The sequence below is a fragment of the Macaca fascicularis genome, chromosome 20 (assembly GCF_037993035.2).
Source record: "Macaca fascicularis isolate 582-1 chromosome 20, T2T-MFA8v1.1".
NCBI lineage: Eukaryota > Metazoa > Chordata > Mammalia > Primates > Cercopithecidae > Macaca > Macaca fascicularis.
The window spans coordinates 58459393-58477068 of NC_088394.1; the positions used below are offsets into that span (position 1 = coordinate 58459393).

The 17676-nt window shown below is 38.0% G+C and overlaps 1 non-coding gene across 1 annotated transcript; it reads left to right on the forward strand.

Annotated features, from left to right (window-relative positions):
- The first annotated feature begins 4195 nt into the window (after positions 1 to 4195).
- Positions 4196 to 4299, forward strand: LOC123570733 (small nucleolar RNA U13). Its single transcript, XR_006694982.1, has one exon. It is a non-coding gene; the product is annotated as a small nucleolar RNA U13 (small nucleolar RNA).
- The last annotated feature ends 13377 nt before the right edge of the window (positions 4300 to 17676 follow it).

Genomic DNA, 17676 nt, shown 5'->3' on the forward strand with positions numbered 1-17676 from the left:
GAGCAAGTGCTAAGTCTCACTTCTGCCCTCTGAATGTCTGCTGAAGTCAACTAACAATAGACAAATTAGCAGAAAAGCCGTATACACTTATTAACATGCACATAGACACAGGAGTCCTAATGATACTAAAAACAAAACAAAACAAAACCCACTCAAGATAGTTTAGGCTTAAATGCACTATTTATGAGGGAAAGAAAAAATGAGGGATATAGGCAATTTTGAGGAATAGTGTATTATTTTCAGAGAAATTGAATGAGCTCAAAGATCAGACAATAGTTTTTAAATGATTCTCTGTCGAAGCTGAATGGAACAAGTAGTAGGATGGTGAGGGGCAGAACTGTACTGCAAACAGAGGCTGTCTTATTATGCAGATAAAGTTTCTTAAGATAATCTCTCATAGCTGCACTCAAGAGAATAAATCAAAAGTCTGTCTGGGCATGGTCACAACTTTTCATCTTTTCTCAGATGCTAAATCTTTCCTGTTTATTTGATGAGATTCCTAGGGAGGAGGTCTTGAGACAATTGTATTTCTTTTGGAAAGAAGTTCCCTCAATCAGTTAAGGAAATTCCAAAGAGAACTGGGGGTAGTGAGACAAGAGAAAATTGGAGGGTATTTGGTTTCAAGGCAGCTTCTAAAGTCTTTCCATTTTTTTTTAATTCAAAGTGTTCAGCATGCCAACAAACCATACTCTGGGGTATTATTTACTGAGCCTCAACATCATGATCTAATTTTATACCCTACATACAGAATAAAATTATAAGAAATTACTCAGAAATTCATTGCAAGTCAAATTAAGAAAATAACACGATATGTACTATTTCAACTGTTTTGAGGATACATATATAGGAAGTATCTAGGAAGATATAGATGGCGGTATAAATAAGGACAAATCATTGTTATGTATCTATATTTATATCAAGATAGATAGATACATAGATAGATAGATAGATAGATAGATAGATAGATAGATAGATAGATAGATCTTTACATACACTTAAAATATATGCCTGAAAAATGATTGTAAGCTACTGATATGGTTTGGATATTTTTCTCCTCCAAATCTTATGTTGAAATATGATTTCCAATGTTGAAGGTGGAGCCTGATGGGAGGTGATTGGATCATGGAGCAAATCCCTTATGGAAGGTTTGGTATCATCCCCTTGCTAATAAATGAATTCTTGCCCACTTAGTTCACATGAGGTTCGGTTGTTTAAAAGTCTGGGACATCCCCCTACTCTTTCTCTCTGTCTCTCTCTCTGACCGTGTGATGTGCTGGCTCCCTGTCACCTTCTTCTATGAATAAGAGCTCCCTGAAACCCTCACCATAAAAGCTAATCAGATACTAGCATCATGCTTCCTGTACAGCCTGAATAACTGTGAATGAATTAAATCTCTTTTCTTTATTAATTCCCCAGTCTCAGGTATTGCTTTATAGCAATGTAAGATTAGCCTAAGACAGGTACAAATTATATATTTTGTTTATTGAAATGTTACCGATAATGTATCCTGAAAAACTCTCTGTGTCAATAAAAAATCTATATCTACACTCTAATTTTGATGTCCATATTCTCTTCTACTTTATAAAAGTATTTAATTACTTTTGTCCATTTCCCTTTTTTTGACTTTCAATGTGTTCCCTATTTCTCCTGTTAGAATTGATATCTTTATTAATACATGTTGGAACATTTAAAGCTTCTTTTTCCCTAGTGGATATGCTGGATCTAAACACATATATAATTTAGGACTTCGATGCATATTGCTGTATTGCTTTATTTAAACATTTTAACAAATTGCATGCTTATTATAAATGTATAAAAATATATTTTCCAGGGCATAAACCAGATTTTATGGTAAACTAAATCAAACTATCATTTAAAATGTTAAGTTTATTTGATTACTAATGAGGTTGAATAACTTTTATTTCTTATTTTAATTTTTTTTAATGAAATGCCCATTTATGTCTTTTGACATATGGAATGCTTGTTTTTATCCCTAATTTGCCAGCCTTTTTTTGTTCTTAAATTTTATTGTCAGGTTAGTCGAGGTATAATAACCACAGTAAAATTCACTGTCTTTGGCTTACTGTTCTGTGAGTTTTGACAAACTTTCGGTGGTGTAAAAATCACCACAATAAAAATAGAGAATACTTCCATCATTTCAAATAATCCCCCACCATGGTCCTTTTTAAATCAACCCCTCCTTCCATGTTTAGCCCATGCAAACATAAAAGTTTTTTTTGTCCATACAGATTAGTCCTTACAAGAAAGTCATATAAATGAAATCACACAGTAAAGTTTGTCTTTTAGTCTGCCTTCTTTCACTTAGCATAATACACTTGAAAATCATCAGTGTTATTGTGTGCATCAATAATTTTTTTCTTACTGACTGCCAGATTGAGTAGATTTCATTGCAATATGAATTTTAATATATATTACATAGATGTAATATACATAATGTATGTACTATTTAATATAATTACATAGATGCTATTCAAAAGATTGATTGTACTTTAGGCGTGTAGTAGCAAAATACAAGAATTCCTGTTTAACATCACAGAAAATATGAATAGTTGAATGGGATGCTGTATAATTTGGGTCATAAAATACTAAAAATGTGACATACCTAGTTTGTGTCACCACTTTTCCTGTTGTAATTGTACATTTTTCTTTATTTTATGCTGGAAATCCAATTCATTTGTCTTGTTAGCTATTAAATTCCATTGTTTCCACATGAATAGCTAGAATATTTAGGTCCATGAGCTGTTGCTCTTATTTTCTTTAATATATTTATTTATTTATATACTGCATTATTAAACTCTCTCCACTGAATTGCTGATTATTTAGATGATTTGGAAATAGAAAGTGAGAGATTCCAGATTTGTCTAAACTTATAGATAGTAATAAAATCTGAGAAACAGTTAAACTGAGAAGTGAATCATATATATGATATATCCTATCATATACATTACATATATGAGAGAGAATATTAATTGAGCATAAATTACAAAGAAGCAATAAGAGATATGTTTTTATGGAGTCCAAGCTTAGTGGCAGGGGGTGGGTGGCGGTGGACAGATAAGAATGCAGACGTGAGGTGGAATCTCTAGTTACATGAGGAAGAAGCATAAGAGTCAAAGGAAAGTAAGAGGCAGTTCACCAAGGCAGGGAAATCTTTGACCATATGTTTGTTTGTTTGTTTGTTTGTTTGTTTGCTTTGAGACGGAGTCTCACTCTGTCACCCAGGCTGGAGTGCAGTGGCACAATTTCGGCTCACTGCAACCTCCGCCTCCCAGGTTCACATGATTGTCTTGCCTCAGCCTCCTGAGTAGCTGGGATTATAGGCAGGTACCACCACGCCTGGCTAATTTTTGTATTTTTAGTAGAGACGGGCTTTCACCATGTTGGTCAGGCTGGTCTCAGACTCCTGACCTCGTGATCCACCTGCCTTGGGCTCCCAAAGTGCTGAGATTACAGGCGTGAGCCAGTGTGCCTAGACAGATCATCTGTTTAAAACAGACAATAATCACATGAAATGGCTCTGTCTCTGGGAGGAAAAGATCTTACATTTTAATGAGATAAATATATAAAAGTAGCCCTGTATAGACCTTTACTTGAGCCTATTTCTCTTCTACTAGAATGGAAAGCTTTCAGACAAGAAACACATCTTTTTAAAATATCTTTTTTGCTAACATCTATCTTGGTAAAGGGGATTTACAGCAAATGAGCACATGGTATATTTCCTCCACAATGTGAGTTGGGGGATGTTGGTTGAAGTTGACTTTTTCTCTCTGGTTGCTTAGGAACACTTCTTTCTAACTTCACCATTCTTCTCGCTATTTTCTTCTAACCCCACCCTAAGAGATTTCTTTGTTTATTTAACAACTATTTATTGAGTGTCACATATTATTTTAGGCACTAAAATGACTTTAAAAGTGAAATTTCACTGGATCTGCATGTTCCAGACTTTCATTAGTTATTTTCTACTGCATTCCTGACATAATTCTTGAAATATTAGAGGAGAGTTCATCCTTATTTAGTGTTTTATAAATACTAATTATTTACTTAATAATTTTTAGTTAAAATGTTTATTTAATAATTTTTAGCTAAAATGTTTATTTAAGTGTTTTCAAAATAAAATTTTATATTACTACCTGTTATGGAATGAATCGTGTCCCCCTCAAAAAATTAATACGTAATCCTTCTGTTGTACATAAACATGATGATTGTATTTCAACGCTCATGTGTGAGACATGCCTCTCACTAACGTTATTACAATGTTGGCACATTACCTGTCTGACATTTTCTATATACATATCAGATGCTGAAATCCTAACATCCATTTCCTCAGAATATGACTGTCTGGACATGGGGTCTTTATTGAAATAATCAAATTAAAACGAAGACATTAAGGTGGCCCCTAATCCAATATGACTGGTATACTTATAAGAGAAAACTTAGGTGCAGGCACATACAGAGAGTGCCTCTAAATGCATTTAAAGAAAATACATTTCTCTTGTTTAAACCATCCAGTCTGTGATATTTTGTTTTGACAGCACTAGACACTAATACTTTACCATAACTGCAAAATCGTTTCTACTTGCAATATAAAAATAATTATTAAAAATAAATGAAACTCTACTAAAAATTTACATAGTACCTTAAAGGACCTTAAAAATATATATTCTTGTATCTCAGACTTTTACAATACGGACTGAGCTTTGGAATATCACCTAGGAAGGTAAGTGTTTACACATAGTTGGAGACAGGCATCAAGGCCACGATGCCTTTTCCAAAGCAGCTGCTTCTTCCTTTGACATTGTATTCATTCAACTCAGTATATTTGGAACTGTGTCAGGGTCTGCAGTCATTGTATGAGGGACCGAAACACTAGGGCCTAGGCAGCATTTAAAACTGGCACAGTGAAACTCTCTCCAGGGACCCTCCCTGCAGCCCCTGGGGCTACTTGCATCCAAGAATCACTGAACTGAAGCAGGTATACAGTTCCTGCCCATGCCCCTCACTCCAGGCTGCCTCCAGCTTGGGCCCCTGCCTGGACACTCCCAAGTGAGATGTTGAGAAACTAGGCCCCTAGATCCAATTTGGGAAATTGGCTTGAGGCAATAACTGAAAAAGAGATAAAAGACTGGATGGTGAAAAATGATATGTAGAGAAACAAGGACAGCAGGTGGTAGCCCGGGAGGCCTTAAGAGGGAAAAACACTGAATAAACGACAGAAGATGAATAGAAAGGAAGATCTTGAAAAATGAGATTTGAATGAGAAAAGCTAGGGGAAAATAGAAACACATTCTCTATCCTTTAAAATGTTGATTCTTTTCCTACCACCTCCTTTTCTCATGCTGATCTCTCTTGGCCTCTGTGTCATTTAAAGTCCATTGATGCCCTTTATCTTACCCTTTGCTAACCAGACTTGCCAGGTCCTTATTTCTTTGTCTCGGTCACCCTGCCTCACTCTTCTCCCTATTGTTATCTAGTAGATGAGGAGTGCGCTCTGATGGCTCTATTTCAAATGCCATGAGGAATAACTATTATTTCTGATACTCTCAAATTGTTTCTAAATATTTTTAAAGCACTATTGACTAAAGTTGATGTGGGATTTTCACAACTATGTAAAAATGTGCATCATTTAGAATGAATATGGTAAAGTTGGCTTCATTTATTAAAATGCACCACAGTCTAATATCCAACTACTCTATGGATGGCTATTGTTTCCATGCGGTTATATTTCACCATCATGAAATACATTTCATCAGCCTATCTCAGTCTTATCAATGAAAGAATTTCACCATTTTAAGAAAATACAATGATTTTAAAAAAATAAAACAAGGCTTTCTGACATTGCCACCTTGATTACAAAATGATATACCACTTCTTAAAATGAGCAAGGTCCAGAAACAGAGAATCTATTAGAAATGTATTCTCAGGATGACTTAATTATGGAACATCTCCCAACTAAAGCACACTAAGGAGTTATTTGCATGTAAATTCTGTTGACAGTGTATTATCTTTACTATAGAACTGTGCATGAGAAAGCATACTTCCAATTACTCGTAGAAACATAAATAACACTATTTTTAAAATGTATTTATTTAAATGTTGGTAAGAGAAATATTCCTACAAATCCACAGTAGACTCACTGTAACTCTGGATATGCATTTGTAAGCATATGGTGGCATGTATGAGAAGTGTAGCCACTTCTTTTTCTTTTAATTTATTTTCTGAAGAAATTGTTGCCATTTTCACCTTTATAGTCACCAATTAACAGTCATCAACTCTGAATCAACCTCTAAGGCATTCTCAGGTTTCATATACACAATGAACCCGAGAGTGGGTATTAGTTGATCACTTGTGAACATGAAGAATGAGGCATAGAGAAGTTATGGAGTTGGCACTAATGGTAAAAGAAATATCCAAGATTCAAAACCTTGCCTACTGGGCCCTAATCCATGCTTTTTCAGGAACACAAAAGATTCTCTTTCCCTGTCTCTCTGTTCCTCTCTCTCTTTCTCTTTTACATATTCACAATGTTGTGCAATCATCACCACTAATTCCAGAATATTTCCATCAGCCCAAAAAGGAGCCACAGTACCTATTAGCAGTCAGTCTCAATTCCTCCCTCTTCCCATATACTGACCACCACTCACCTACTTTCAGTCTCTATGGATTTGATTATTTAGGATATTTAATATAAATGGAATCTTACAATATATTTCTGGATTCTTTCATTTAGCTTAAGGTTTTCAAGGTTTACCCATCTTATAGCATACAACAGTGTTTCATTTCTTTTTATGGCTGTATAATACCCCACTGTGTGGATGTACCACATTTTGCTGATGGACATTTAGGTTATTTTCTTTAAATCACTTTTAATAACATAATCAGATCAAGCTGTCCCAACAACAGCGAAGGTTCTGAGATTTTTACCTTACTAACCAACTAACAATTTAACATACCACAGTTTAATGGATGCCAGCAGAAGACATGAGACTCCTGGATCAGGGACACAGGACTTTACTACTAATGGCACAGTAATGAGCATGAGTATCATTTTTGCTCTGTTGTGTATCACTAAGAACACAGAAACTGATCAAAGAAGGGTGTCTCTAGTTATAAGTATTACAAGTATTTGGTGTGGCAGATATGTAGTATGGCTTAAATAATTACACAGAAAATTCACATATGACCAACCTTTCTGTTGCTTCTCCTACAAGTTTCATGGAGGCAACCCTGAGAGGTCCAGTTGAAGCTGTGCATACAGCGGATTTTCATCACAGCAAAAGAGCCTCAAGATTGGTGAATACAATTTTTTAAATATATAATAAACTGAAAGGAAGCCTTCCCAAACATAGGTCTGGAAAAAGACATTATCTGTTGCACTAGATAGTAAACAAACCTGCCCTGGTGACACGATGGATATTTTCCAAGGTTTTCCTATATAGAATCCTTGAAAAGATACTCTGAAACCAAAGGTCATTCACTGACTGTACTCACAAGATACTGAGAAACACAAGAGACCTATGGAAAATTGTCTCCCAGTAGAGAGTGCTCTGTTGCTTTTCTCGTTTAATGAATGAAGTACCTACCAACGAATAGTCTTTGATATTTTATTAGCTATAATTTGCTTTTACTATCAATACTATATATTTTTTTATTAGAGTATGATTTGTTCTTGAGGAAACCAGCTAGCATTACAAGAGTCTATTGGTCCACTATGGGTCAGGCATTGGACAGTTTGTTATATGCATTATTTTATTTAATTTCTATGATGACACATGCATAAATTTATACTTTTCTCATCTTACAAATGAGGAAACTTCAGCTCTGAGAGATTAAGTGACTTGCATAGATGTTCACAGCTAGTAAAGGATGGAAGCATGATTTAACACCACGACTAAGCTGATTCCAAAGAATTTTTTATACTAATATTTTATAATCCAAGGCAGATTGTGAATGTGCTGAAACAGATATATGAAAGCTAATGTCATAACAAAAGAGGTTGTTTCCTGTAGAGAAATAAAAAATTGTGTATCACTAAGAACACAGAAACTGATCAAAAAAGGGTGTCTCTAGTTATAAGGATCACAAGTATTTGGTATGGAAGATATGTAGTATGGCTTGAATAATGATACAGAAAATTCACATATGACCAAAATGATGGAGGACCTTGAGTAACCTGACATCATGCTCAAAAGAGACTGAAGATAACAAGTCTTCCTTAGGAAGATACCACTGACATCGGGTCTTAAGGTTCTGGCTTTTTGCTTTGCTCAAATATAGAAAAATGGATATATAGAGTATCAAGGAAGAATAGGGAAGAAGCTTTCCAGGTGTATTTATGCCGTAGGAAGTACAGATGTCTTAAGTTTCAGTTCTTAAGATATTTGGGTGGCAAAAAAAAAAAAAAAAAAAGGCTGCCAACAATTTGCTGTAGCTTCTATTTTTGTTCCTCACCAATTCAGACTTTGGGAAAGTAAAATAAATTCTTTTTATTGTGTGTCTAATACAATCAAAATATAATATATTCAAGCTGAATTTATGCTTATAAATTCTATTCAAGTGGCTTTCAAACTGTTTTTGTAATAACAAAATTTTGTAAATTATTATGCTGAATTTCACTATATAAAGCAAATGGTGTGCTCAAATCTATAGAGATGAATTAAGAACCAAAATTACTAGGCCATCCCTTTTCCATACATTGACTCCTGGAGCTCCTTCCAGGGATGCTAAATCTCTGTATATCCCAGTGCAAAAGTTGCCTACCTAGCCCAATAGCCTATTTTACTACGGAGAGAACTGAGGCGCAGGGAAATGAAGCAGCATGCTAGTATGTTAGTGGTAGAATTAAGAAAATTTCTAGCTAAATACGGCACAGAATTCTTTCCGTGCCACTTTACCTGCCGGAAAACTCCGCGGCGAGTAGCGCCCCTAACCAGGCTTTGCTCGAGCCCATTGGCTTGCTTCGCCCACTCAGTCCAGCAGGCTGCGCTCAGCTCGCACTACCGGCCCAGCCAGCTACGGTGGCCGCCTTGGCTCTGCGCTCCCCCCACGGCTGGTCCAGGCGTGCTGCGACTGGCTTCTGCCTTGGACACTGGCGTCTGGATGAGGGGGACGCAGCAGCACCTCAAAACGTGGAGACTCCAGGAACCGTGGAGCCCCAAGAAGCTGTCACAGCATCTGGTCGGGGAGTCGCGAGGTCTGAGCCACCAGGGAATGCCACCGTTCTCTCTCTCTCTCTTTTATTGATTGATTGAGACGGTGTCTCGCTCTGTCGCCCAGGCTGGAGTGCAGTGGTAAAATCTTGGGTCACTGCAACCTCTGCTTCCCAGGTTCAAGGAATTCTCCTGCCCCAGTCTCCTGAGCAGCTGGGATTACACGCACGTGTCACCACGGCCGGCTAATTTTTATATTTTCAGTAGAGACGGGATTTCACCATGTTGGCCAGGCTGGTCTCAAACTGCTGACCTCATGATCCGCCTGCCTCAGCCTCCCAAAGTGCTGGGATTACAGGCGTGAGCCACCGTGCGCGGCTGGTTCTCTCTTTCATTCCTGCTACTTAGAGCTCAGCAAACTGGGGCATGTTATAGCTCATTTGCTCCACAGTCTGTGGCTGGTCTAATGGGGGAGTGTTACAGCTCTGCCTTGGGGAGTTCCAAGGTCTGGGCCCCCAGAAGGGTTGCAGCTCTTCACTCCTGTAGTCCAGCGAACAGGATCATGTCACAGCTTTTTCCTTCCTTCCTTCCCTTCCTTCCCTTCCTTCCTTCCCTTCCTTCCCTTCCTTCCCTTCCTTCCCTTCCTTCCCTTCCTTCCTTCCCTTCCTTCCCTTCCTTCCCTTCCTTCCCTTCCTTCCCTACCTTCCCTGCCTTCCCTGCCTTCCCTGCCTTCCCTGCCTTCCCTTCCTTCCCTTCCTTCCCTTCCTTCCCTTCCTTTTTCTGGCAGAGTTTCACTCTTGTTGTCCAGACTAGAGTGCATTGGCACGATCTCTGTCTGCTCACTGCAACCTCTGCCTCTTGGATTCAAGTGATTCTCTTTCCACAGCCACCTCAGTAGCCGGGATTACAGGCATCCACCACCATGCCCGGCTAATTTTTTGTATTTGTAGTAGAGACAGGGTTTCACCATGTTAGTTGGGCTGGTCTCGAACTCCTGACCTCAGGTGGTCCACTTGCCTCGGCCTCCCAAAGTTCTGGGATTACAGGCGTGAGCCACCAGGCCAGGTCTCACAGTTCATTTCATTCATGCCGCCTGCAGCTCAGTGAGCCTGCGAGGAGCATGTTACAACACTTTTATGCTCCTACCGTTTGTCAGGTGCCAGGTTCGCCTCACGTGACCAAGAAGAATGAGGTACGTGGACGTCAGAGAGTGAGCATTGCAGGGAAGAATTCTATTCAGCAACAGAAAAGCTCTCAACAATGAGAGGGAAATCAAAGTGGGTAGCCCTCTGTGGGAGAGGGGGCCCAAAAGTGGGTAGCCATTTCTGTGGCTGAGTCTGGAGTTTTTATAGGTTTGGAATGAGAAGGTACAGGCTATAGGTAGCCTTGGAAAAGGCAACATTGGATTGGTTAAAAGCATTATTCAGAAAGAACCAATCGGGAAAGCATGGGCCGATAGGACTAGAAGTTCTCACTCCAGTTGTGGATTATATCTGGAAATGGCTTGGTTTTTAGGCTTTAAATTGTCGTTTGTTTGAAGTTGGGTTTCACCAGGGACCTGTCCCAGTCTGCCTAGGAATTTATCTGTCTCCTGTCGCTATCAAATAGATTTAAATTAATGTTTATTTAAATAATTAATCTGTCAAAAAAAGGTAATATTGTATTCATGCATGTCTGTTTGCATATTTCTGAATTATGTCCTGTTTGTTTATTTTTGAACATCTTCAGAGAACTACTTCATTTTTCATTTTCTATTCTTCTGAAAATATTAGAGACACAATAAATGAGTATGAAGTGAATATACTTTGGAGTAAAAAGGATCCTTTTTTATATCCCAACCTTATTACTTTGAACAATTTGCCTAATCTTTCTGAGCCTTAGATTTAAAAAAACATGTTTTGATATATAAAAATTATACATGTTTGTAGGGTACATGTGATATTTTGATACATGCATACAATGTGTATGATCAAGTTAGAGTATTTAAAATATTCATCACCTCAAGCATTTATCATTTATTTGTGTTGGGAATATTTCGTATCTTATAGCTATTTTTAAATATACTGCATATTGTTATTAATTATAGTCTATTGTGCTGTTAAACACTAGAACTTATTCATTCTATTTAACTGTATGATTGTACTCATTAGCCAACCTCTTCTCATTACCCGCACCCCAACCTTTCCCAGGCTCTGGTAACTATCATTCTACTCCATACCTCCATGAAATCAACTTTTTTAACCTTCCGCATATGAGTGAGAATGTGTGATGTTTTTCTTTCTTTACCTGGCTTATTTTACTTAAGATAATGACCTCCAGTCTCATCCATGTAGCTGCAAATAACAGGATATCATTATTTTGTGTGGCTGAATAGTACCCCATTGCTTTTAAATGCTACATTTTCTTTATCTATTCATCCGTTGGTGGACACTTAGGTCAATTCCATATCTTGGCTTTTGTAAAGAGTGCTGCAATAAAGACAGGGGTACAGATATCCCTTTGATATACTGACTTTAATTCCTTTGAATAAATACCCAGGAGAGGCATTGTTGTATCATATGGTGGTTCTATATTTAGATTTTTGAGGAATCTCCATACTATTTTCCATAATTGACGTACTAATTTTCACCAACAATATGTAAGAGTTGTCTTTCTCTGCGTCTTCTCCAGCATCTGATATGTTTCATTTTATTGATAGTAGCCATTCTAACTGGGGTAAGACGATATCTCACTGTGGTTTAGATTTGCATTCCACTGATGATTAGTGATATTCAGCATTTTTTTTATATACCTCTTGGCCATTCGTATGTCTTCTTTTGAGAAATGTCTATTCAGATTCTTTATTTACTTTTTTAATGGGATTATTTATTTTTTTGCTGTTGAGTTGTTTGAGTTTCTTGTATATTCTGGATATTAGTTCTTTGTTGGATGAATAGTTCACAAATATTTCCTCTTATTCTATAGGTTATCTCCTCATTCTTGATCATTTCATTTGCTGTGCAGAAGCTTTTTAGTTTAATATAGTCCTAGTTGTCTTTTTTTGTTATTGTTACCTAAGTTTTTGTTATTGTTACCTGTTATTGTTACCTAAGTTTTTGAGGTTTTAGTCATAAATTATTTGACTAAACAAATATACTGAAGCATTTGCCCTGTGTTTTGTGGTAGTAATTTTATAGTATTGTGTGTTACATATAGGTCTTTGATCCATATTGAGTTGATTTTTGTATAGGGTGAGAGCTGGGGGTCTTTCATTATTCTGCTTATGGATATCTAGTTTTCCCAGTACCTTTTATTGAAGAGACTGTCCTTTCCACAATGAGCATTCTTGGTACTTTTATCAAAAATCAGTTAGCTGTAGATATGTAAATTAACATCTGGGTTCTTTACTCTGTTCCACTGGTCTGTGTGTGTGTTTTTATGCCAGTATAATACTCTATTGGCTATATAGCTTTATAGTATATTTTGAAGTCAGGCAATGTGATGGCTCCAAGTTTATTAATTTTGCTCAGGATTACTTTGGCTATGTTGGGTCTTTGTGGATTCACATAAATTTTAGATTTTTTTTTCTATTTCTGTGAAGAATGCCATTGGTATTTTGATACGGATGTCACTGAATCTGTAGATTTCTTTGGATAGTATATGAGTCCGTTTTCACACTGCTACAAAGAAATACCTTATTGCAATCCTTTGGAGGTGTCACGTTTCCTTGCTTTTTAATTGTGTGTGTGTGTGTGTGTGTGTGTGTGTGTGTGATTATGTTCATATTCAGACATACGGTATAATAGTACTTTCTTCCAATTTTATAACTTGGGTTTTGTAGGAAAATACAGGAAAATATATTTTTGTATATGTGTGTCTCTAGTATCGGTTGGGCAGGGTGCTTTGACTCTGATTCTAGGTGCAGAGCCTTGTAGTCTTGTAGTCTCTGTATTATTTATACAGCTGTAACCGGCTTTAGTCATATTTGTGGTTTCCTCAGTGGGTTAGCTGTGGTTATTAGTGGAGGCTATGCTGAGGCTTTGTTGGGGTCAGGAACACAGGCAGGCTGGACCTTAGTGGTGATGGTGGGGGGTTAAGTATGCTGATCCTTGGGTTCCCAGCTGGTATACATGGGCACCAGAGGTAGCAGGTTCAGGGAGGCCAATCCTTGGGACTCCAGGGGCTTTCCCAGGAGATGACAGTGGCAGCAGTTAGCTGGGCAGCAGGCAGGCCATCAGGCCCCTGAAAGGCATTCCTGGTATCAGTACTGGCTGTGGTGGCATCAGATAAACCTTTGGATCCCCAGGCAGCGTGAGTGGAAAGCAGTGGTGGTGGCAACATGGTAGGACAGACAGTCCCCAGATCCCCACATGGTATGTATGAGTGGATGCCAGTGGCAGTGGTGGTAAAGGGTGGGTGGTCCCTTTCTTAGACTTCCAGGAGAAATGTGTGCAGATGCCAGCAGTGGTGGATAGGGTGGGTCAATCATCAGGTCCCTGGAAAAGCTGTGTGGGCACTGGCATGCTGGGTGGCCCCATGCTCGGGTCCCTGGAAGGCATGCATAGGAACCGGTGGTGGCAGGCAGGGTGGGTCCATCCCCAGGACCCTAGAACACATGCATGGGTACTGGCAGGTAGCAGCAATAGGTGGGGTGGGCCAGTCCTCAGGCCCCCATGGTATCCATAGGTGCAGGCAGTGGCTGGTGGAGCTGATCAATGGCTAGGCCCCCAGAAGATGAGGGCAGGTGTGAGTGGCAGTAGGCAGGGCTGAGCAGTCATCAAGCCCTTTTATGACACACTCTGGCACTGGCAGGGAAAGGGTTGCAGGTGGTGGGCCTGTCCTCCGGCCCTCCAGTGGTGTCCGTGGGAGCAATGATCCTTAGATTACTATCTGTAAAGTAGAGATAATAATAATACTTGACTCCTTAGGTTATAGTAATTATCCAGTAGTATAACATATGGAGAGTTTCTAGCATAAAACCTAGAACATAGAAGGTGTTTCATAAGTAAATGCTATTTTCCTGGAGATAATGGTTTACTATTTGGACGATACACTGGACTATGTATCAGGAGACATGAGTTATAGGTATATATTTGTCACTAACCAGCTATGTCACCTTGGGACAAGTTACTAAATCTCTCTAGTTCCTAGTTTATAAACCCAGAAAAAGGTCTGTGTCACTTTTTCCTCCAGGGTCGCTGTGAGCAAATACAATTCTATGAATTTTTATGACTTCATACCAGGTAAGAAGTAGCATTCATTTTCCTTTTAAAGTGGACTTTGGTCAGGTACTTCAGTGGAAAGTCTTGTTTTGATTATTAAAATCTTTTCATAATTCATTGCATATTCAAAAAAAGAAACTTTTTTTAACTCATAAAATTTGAATACCTGATTAGTGCACATTTCATATCTGTTAACTGTGCATCTGTATTTTCACAATTTAGCATATAGATACATTTGGTAGTCAATTCTGCATTTATAAAGAGATATATATATGTGTGTGTGTGTATATATGTGTGTGTGTGTATATATATATATATAGTAGAATTGGAAAGATACCTTTACTGACACTTTGTAGCCCCAGTTCTTGATGTCAAGGTCAAGAATTTAATAAAGATCACAGGCAAAATCTGAACAAAATAGTAGTCCATTTGGACTGAGCTCATTCAGAGGATGGTGACCATTTCTTCTGCCAAGCTTGGTGAAGGAAGTGGAGAAATAGAGAAGTGGAGATGACATAGTTAAGCTTTGCCATTGATCACACCAGTCTTATTGTCAGATGCTTCTTCATTTATAGCAACAGTATTTGTGGATGCATAATTGCCATTCTGCCAACATACAGGGCATAGCACTGCAAATGGAAGCCAAGAAGGTGACATGCTAGAAACAAAATCATGAAGGGATAATAGAAGTAATGGAGAGTAGATTAAGGTCAATCTATTGATACTAATATTGTATTTGCACTGTGGTCCGGTCATGGATTTGTTACCTTGTCCTGTTCTTTCCTGTGATTTTTTTTTCCTGCAAGATTTGCTTATATGAAGCTTTAAAAAAATCCTAAATGTGAGCATAATATACTGACTCATATCTATCCCCAAAGCCCAGCATTTAAGTTGCTGCTTTATTTCTTACATTCTGACCCTAAGAGGCTTCATACTAAAAGAATTTTGGACTCTGAGAAAGGTGCAAAGACTTGAAAGCATCCTTTGAAAAAATATCAGTGGTATCAAGTCCACAATAGATTCACCTACTGAGATTGCCAACACACATTCCTTAGAATCATGAAAGTCAAGTCCATGCTGGAAAGTGAAATGCTGCCAAAGACTATTCTTTAAAATGGCCAGCAATACTAATTTCAATCACTAGTGTATGTGCCACTCGTTTTTATTATTTGACTTGCTTTTTACAAATCTATAAAATAGGCATCTGTTCAATCTGCCTCAGAATATTTTGAAAGCTTATAGTCAAATAGTACAAATGAAAGTACTGGGAAAACTCAATATGTGGATTTGTAAAATATCTTTTAAAAAACAGCTAAAACGACTATTATTTTTCAATTTTCCTATCTGTGTTTAGAAAAAAATCATTAAGAGATGATCATTTGCGATCCTATGATGAAATAAGTGTCTCTGGAAGCCCACTAATGCACTATTTTGTAGCTGGAATTGCACTGTTACCCTTCCAGAAATGAATTCCTGCTCTTAACCTTCTGGAGAACAAAGCCTTGGCTCTAGATTTGTGTTTTCCCTCGGATATCATTGTTATTTCCTGGCATGAATAAACTTCTTCATTCCCTTGCATTTCAATGGTTCTACTTTCTACCTCATCTTACCTCTTAGTCTTTTGTTGTTTGACTTTAACACAGGAGCAAACCCAAGTACAGAGATGATATTCAGAGGAAGTCCATAAAGAGCCGGAGATCCTTGAGAGCTCTTTGATTTCCTTGCCACTCTTTTATTTTAGAAACAAATTCTTCTCCTTGACCTTCAGATACCTCTTTTGTCAAAGGTGTCTCTTTTGTCAAAGTTGACCCTCTAGCCTGTCTGGCACTCCCCCTTAAGCCTTCCTTCCTGAACTCTGATCTCTGTCCTGTGGCTGAGATCTTGGTTCTTCTCCTTCGAATAATTCTCCTGCAAGCTCTAATACATTTGGCTTGTAGCACCTAAGAGCAGATTTCTTTTGTGGTAACTGACATTCCTCCAAAGAAAGTTGACTGAAACTAAAACCCACCACTTCGTGCCACTTCACTCTGTCACCCACTAACTGATCATTATAATATAGTAACCTCTTGCATAAAATTGTACCTCAGTCATGCAACAATCATTAATAGCCTCAAACTTAACCATACTTTCATACCTCATGACTTTACTCTTGCAATTAAAAGCACATATTTAAAGTCACCCACAATGTTGTGACATACCTGGCTTGGATTTGGGTCAAATAATTTCAATTTTCTAACCCCTTCATTTTGAATAAATATAAAGGGTAACAAAACTTAATAATATGTTCAAATATATGTAAATGACAAGCATTGAGCAACTTTCATTAAGTGTTACATCATCAGCAGCAGCACCATCATTTTCTCATCCTTTCCAAACCTAGAATTTTTAGACTACTCAAATGCCATGTATCTCCAGTTCGGGACCAGGACCACAGGATTCCACTAGGCTATGCAGTCAGAAAGGAGAGTGAGTGAGGCCTAAAGCTGTAGAGCAGTACTTTCCAAATAGAATCACTGGAAGGAATTGACACTTCTCATACCTAGGAGGGGCCAGTAAATCAGGACCCTGGGGCGAAACTTTGAAACCAATATTAAAGATCCCTAAGTACTTCTACTCTGCAGCCAAAGTTGAGAATCACTGTTTTACAAACAGCCCATGTTTCTGTTAAGTCTACTAGAAGCAATTTAAGAGCTCCCTTTCTGCCCTCTGAAAGACAGTGACTTGCTTCACGGCAGCAGGTTTTCCCAGTGAAACAAACAGCAAAATCAGACAGAGGTGGACCATCTAGGAGTGGAAAGCAGGTGGTAGAGCATCTGGGCTTGAAGACTGGTCAAGACAGATTTCATGTGCCTGAGTTTGACTCCCCACTCAGCCATTGGATAACTGTGTAGCCTTCGTCAAGTTATCCAATGTCTGTAAGATTCAAAACCCCTTTATGTAAAGTGAGGCTAAAAATAACAATGAGGTCACAGTTGTGTAGTAAGGACTAAATGAAATAACATATATCAGTTAACTTAGGCCATGTAGGATGCAGTCTTTAGAGTCTACAACCATTACTCTTCTTCTTCTTATTAAGAAAGTAGGGGATCAGTTTGTCACGTGGTCTTCTAATAGTTCCTCTGAAGTCACATGAAAAATGAGTAGAGGTGGAAAGTAGCAACTTTTAATTCATGTTATAAAGTTTTATTTGACTTTATATCACCATTTGACATAGTAGGAAAAATCTAATTGAAATCATAACCCAGGATCAAAGGCATATGCTTTTCCAGGATATTATTCAAGGCCCCATGCAACAATCAAATTTGCAT